General features: G+C 53.0%; 6 non-coding genes across 6 annotated transcripts; all 6 read left to right on the top strand.

Moving 5' to 3' along the window:
• The first annotated feature begins 549 nt into the window (after positions 1–549).
• Positions 550–740, top strand: LOC138466965 (U2 spliceosomal RNA). The gene has a single exon (XR_011268010.1). It is a non-coding gene; the product is annotated as a U2 spliceosomal RNA (small nuclear RNA).
• A 623-nt stretch (positions 741–1,363) lies between these two features.
• LOC138466976 (U2 spliceosomal RNA) lies at positions 1,364–1,554 on the top strand. The gene has a single exon (XR_011268011.1). It is a non-coding gene; the product is annotated as a U2 spliceosomal RNA (small nuclear RNA).
• Positions 1,555–2,171: 617 nt separating this feature from the next.
• LOC138466987 (U2 spliceosomal RNA) lies at positions 2,172–2,362 on the top strand. The gene has a single exon (XR_011268012.1). It is a non-coding gene; the product is annotated as a U2 spliceosomal RNA (small nuclear RNA).
• Positions 2,363–2,985: 623 nt separating this feature from the next.
• On the top strand, positions 2,986–3,176 carry LOC138459253 (U2 spliceosomal RNA). Its single transcript, XR_011262564.1, has one exon. It is a non-coding gene; the product is annotated as a U2 spliceosomal RNA (small nuclear RNA).
• A 623-nt stretch (positions 3,177–3,799) lies between these two features.
• On the top strand, positions 3,800–3,990 carry LOC138466998 (U2 spliceosomal RNA). Its single transcript, XR_011268013.1, has one exon. It is a non-coding gene; the product is annotated as a U2 spliceosomal RNA (small nuclear RNA).
• A 617-nt stretch (positions 3,991–4,607) lies between these two features.
• LOC138467009 (U2 spliceosomal RNA) lies at positions 4,608–4,798 on the top strand. The gene has a single exon (XR_011268014.1). It is a non-coding gene; the product is annotated as a U2 spliceosomal RNA (small nuclear RNA).
• The last annotated feature ends 202 nt before the right edge of the window (positions 4,799–5,000 follow it).

Genomic DNA, 5,000 nt, shown 5'->3' on the forward strand with positions numbered 1-5,000 from the left:
TTGTTTAAATGTGTTTTTTTTTTCCAGTGTTTCGGAAAAGGTGCTGTTGTGTCACGGGAGGAAAAAAAAGTCTGCCCTTTTTGCTTGCTTTTCACAGGAGCTGCAAAGCAAGGCAAAGGAGCCAGCCAGCCAGCCAGCAGCACAAGGAGGAGATGGGGGACACTGTCCTTGCCCTGCCTCACCCCTGAAGGGCCCCGAACGGCCCCGAACGGCCAAGCCTTATCTGAGGGGGACGCACTTGGGGGAGCATCTCCTGGGCAGCTGAGGGTGACTTTCGGCCGCTAGGTGACGGGGCCAGTGCCAGGCCGGGCTGCAGCTTCTCTGGGTGGAGCTCTGCAGCCTGTGTCTGGCCGTCTCGCACCAGGCGCTGTGGGACCCATGGAAATCTTGGGGCGGAGCCATGCAAAATATGCTTACCATACCGCCGGGCATGCTGGTCATGCAAATGCTATTCTTGGCCGAGGAATCTGGGGCTCTGCCGCAGAGCGTTGCTCCGAGTCAGCAGGGGAGCTGCCGAGCAGCAGTCTTTCAGGCAAAGCTTTTGTGGGCATCGCTTCTCGGCCTTTTGGCTAAGATCAAGTGTAGTATCTGTTCTTATCAGTTTAATATCTGATACGTCCTCTATCTGGGGACCATATATTAAATTGATTTTTGGAACCGGGAGATGGAATGGGAGCTTGCTCTGTCCACTCCACGCATCAACTTGGTATTGCAGTACCTCCAGGACTGGTGCACTTCCCCACTTGGGGAAAACAATGCTGTGAAAAAGAAAGACTGAGCAATTCTTGAAAGAAGAGCACTTTGCAATATTTTTTTGTTTAAATGTGTTTTTTTTTTCCAGTGTTTCGGAAAAGGTGCTGTTGTGTCACGGGAGGAAAAAAAAGTCTGCCCTTTTTGCTTGCTTTTCACAGGAGCTGCAAAGCAAGGCAAAGGAGCCAGCCAGCCAGCCAGCAGCACAAGGAGGAGATGGGGGACACTGTCCTTGCCCTGCCTCACCCCTGAAAGGCCCCGAACGGCCCCGAACGGCCAAGCCTTATCTGAGGGGGACGCACTTGGGGGAGCATCTCCTGGGCAGCTGAGGGTGACTTTCGGCCGCTAGGTGACGGGGCCAGTGCCAGGCCGGGCTGCAGCTTGGCTGGGTGGAGCTCTGCAGCCTGTGTCTGGCCGTCTCGCACCAGGCGCTGTGGGACCCATGGAAATCTTGGGGCGGAGCCATGCAAAATATGCTTACCATACCGCCGGGCATGCTGGTCATGCAAATGCTATTCTTGGCCGAGGAATCTGGGGCTCTGCCGCAGAGCGTTGCTCCGAGTCAGCAGGGGAGCTGCCGAGCAGCAGTCTTTCAGGCAAAGCTTTTGTGGGCATCGCTTCTCGGCCTTTTGGCTAAGATCAAGTGTAGTATCTGTTCTTATCAGTTTAATATCTGATACGTCCTCTATCTGGGGACCATATATTAAATTGATTTTTGGAACCGGGAGATGGAATGGGAGCTTGCTCTGTCCACTCCACGCATCAACTTGGTATTGCAGTACCTCCAGGACTGGTGCACTTCCCCACTTGGGGAAAACAATGCTGTGAAAAAGAAAGACTGAGCAATCCTTGAAAGAAGAGCACTTTGCAATATTTTTTTGTTTAAATGTGTTTTTTTTTTCCAGTGTTTCGGAAAAGGTGCTGTTGTGTCACGGGAGGAAAAAAAAGTCTGCCCTTTTTGCTTGCTTTTCACAGGAGCTGCAAAGCAAGGCAAAGGAGCCAGCCAGCCAGCCAGCCAGCAGCACAAGGAGGAGATGGGGGACACTGTCCTTGCCCTGCCTCACCCCTGAACGGCCCCGAACGGCCAAGCCTTATCTGAGGGGGACGCACTTGGGGGAGCATCTCCTGGGCAGCTGAGGGTGACTTTCGGCCGCTAGGTGACGGGGCCAGTGCCAGGCCGGGCTGCAGCTTGGCTGGGTGGAGCTCTGCAGCCTGTGTCTGGCCGTCTCGCACCAGGCGCTGTGGGACCCATGGAAATCTTGGGGCGGAGCCATGCAAAATATGCTTACCATACCGCCGGGCATGCTGGTCATGCAAATGCTATTCTTGGCCGAGGAATCTGGGGCTCTGCCGCAGAGCGTTGCTCCGAGTCAGCAGGGGAGCTGCCGAGCAGCAGTCTTTCAGGCAAAGCTTTTGTGGGCATCGCTTCTCGGCCTTTTGGCTAAGATCAAGTGTAGTATCTGTTCTTATCAGTTTAATATCTGATACGTCCTCTATCTGGGGACCATATATTAAATTGATTTTTGGAACCGGGAGATGGAATGGGAGCTTGCTCTGTCCACTCCACGCATCAACTTGGTATTGCAGTACCTCCAGGACTGGTGCACTTCCCCACTTGGGGAAAACAATGCTGTGAAAAAGAAAGACTGAGCAATTCTTGAAAGAAGAGCACTTTGCAATATTTTTTTGTTTAAATGTGTTTTTTTTTTCCAGTGTTTCGGAAAAGGTGCTGTTGTGTCACGGGAGGAAAAAAAAGTCTGCCCTTTTTGCTTGCTTTTCACAGGAGCTGCAAAGCAAGGCAAAGGAGCCAGCCAGCCAGCCAGCAGCACAAGGAGGAGATGGGGGACACTGTCCTTCCCCTGCCTCACCCCTGAAAGTCCCCGAACGGCCCCGAACGGCCAAGCCTTATCTGAGGGGGACGCACTTGGGGGAGCATCTCCTGGGCAGCTGAGGGTGACTTTCGGCCGCTAGGTGACGGGGCCAGTGCCAGGCCGGGCTGCAGCTTGGCTGGGTGGAGCTCTGCAGCCTGTGTCTGGCCGTCTCGCACCAGGCGCTGTGGGACCCATGGAAATCTTGGGGCGGAGCCATGCAAAATATGCTTACCATACCGCCGGGCATGCTGGTCATGCAAATGCTATTCTTGGCCGAGGAATCTGGGGCTCTGCCGCAGAGCGTTGCTCCGAGTCAGCAGGGGAGCTGCCGAGCAGCAGTCTTTCAGGCAAAGCTTTTGTGGGCATCGCTTCTCGGCCTTTTGGCTAAGATCAAGTATAGTATCTGTTCTTATCAGTTTAATATCTGATACGTCCTCTATCTGGGGACCATATATTAAATTGATTTTTGGAACCGGGAGATGGAATGGGAGCTTGCTCTGTCCACTCCACGCATCAACTTGGTATTGCAGTACCTCCAGGACTGGTGCACTTCCCCACTTGGGGAAAACAATGCTGTGAAAAAGAAAGACTGAGCAATTCTTGAAAGAAGAGCACTTTGCAATATTTTTTTGTTTAAATGTGTTTTTTTTTTCCAGTGTTTCGGAAAAGGTGCTGTTGTGTCACGGGAGGAAAAAAAAGTCTGCCCTTTTTGCTTGCTTTTCACAGGAGCTGCAAAGCAAGGCAAAGGAGCCAGCCAGCCAGCCAGCAGCACAAGGAGGAGATGGGGGACACTGTCCTTGCCCTGCCTCACCCCTGAAAGTCCCCGAACGGCCCCGAACGGCCAAGCCTTATCTGAGGGGGACGCACTTGGGGGAGCATCTCCTGGGCAGCTGAGGGTGACTTTCGGCCGCTAGGTGACGGGGCCAGTGCCAGGCCGGGCTGCAGCTTGGCTGGGTGGAGCTCTGCAGCCTGTGTCTGGCCGTCTCGCACCAGGCGCTGTGGGACCCATGGAAATCTTGGGGCGGAGCCATGCAAAATATGCTTACCATACCGCCGGGCATGCTGGTCATGCAAATGCTATTCTTGGCCGAGGAATCTGGGGCTCTGCCGCAGAGCGTTGCTCCGAGTCAGCAGGGGAGCTGCCGAGCAGCAGTCTTTCAGGCAAAGCTTTTGTGGGCATCGCTTCTCGGCCTTTTGGCTAAGATCAAGTGTAGTATCTGTTCTTATCAGTTTAATATCTGATACGTCCTCTATCTGGGGACCATATATTAAATTGATTTTTGGAACCGGGAGATGGAATGGGAGCTTGCTCTGTCCACTCCACGCATCAACTTGGTATTGCAGTACCTCCAGGACTGGTGCACTTCCCCACTTGGGGAAAACAATGCTGTGAAAAAGAAAGACTGAGCAATCCTTGAAAGAAGAGCACTTTGCAATATTTTTTTGTTTAAATGTGTTTTTTTTTTCCAGTGTTTCGGAAAAGGTGCTGTTGTGTCACGGGAGGAAAAAAAAGTCTGCCCTTTTTGCTTGCTTTTCACAGGAGCTGCAAAGCAAGGCAAAGGAGCCAGCCAGCCAGCCAGCCAGCAGCACAAGGAGGAGATGGGGGACACTGTCCTTGCCCTGCCTCACCCCTGAACGGCCCCGAACGGCCAAGCCTTATCTGAGGGGGACGCACTTGGGGGAGCATCTCCTGGGCAGCTGAGGGTGACTTTCGGCCGCTAGGTGACGGGGCCAGTGCCAGGCCGGGCTGCAGCTTGGCTGGGTGGAGCTCTGCAGCCTGTGTCTGGCCGTCTCGCACCAGGCGCTGTGGGACCCATGGAAATCTTGGGGCGGAGCCATGCAAAATATGCTTACCATACCGCCGGGCATGCTGGTCATGCAAATGCTATTCTTGGCCGAGGAATCTGGGGCTCTGCCGCAGAGCGTTGCTCCGAGTCAGCAGGGGAGCTGCCGAGCAGCAGTCTTTCAGGCAAAGCTTTTGTGGGCATCGCTTCTCGGCCTTTTGGCTAAGATCAAGTGTAGTATCTGTTCTTATCAGTTTAATATCTGATACGTCCTCTATCTGGGGACCATATATTAAATTGATTTTTGGAACCGGGAGATGGAATGGGAGCTTGCTCTGTCCACTCCACGCATCAACTTGGTATTGCAGTACCTCCAGGACTGGTGCACTTCCCCACTTGGGGAAAACAATGCTGTGAAAAAGAAAGACTGAGCAATTCTTGAAAGAAGAGCACTTTGCAATATTTTTTTGTTTAAATGTGTTTTGTTTTTCCAGTGTTTCGGAAAAGGTGCTGTTGTGTCACGGGAGGAAAAAAAAGTCTGCCCTTTTTGCTTGCTTTTCACAGGAGCTGCAAAGCAAGGCAAAGGAGCCAGCCA

Source organism: Ambystoma mexicanum, chromosome 1p, assembly GCF_040938575.1.
Source record: "Ambystoma mexicanum isolate Mex_15411 chromosome 1p, UKY_AmexF1_1, whole genome shotgun sequence".
In the NCBI taxonomy this organism is placed as follows: Eukaryota; Metazoa; Chordata; class Amphibia; order Caudata; family Ambystomatidae; genus Ambystoma; species Ambystoma mexicanum.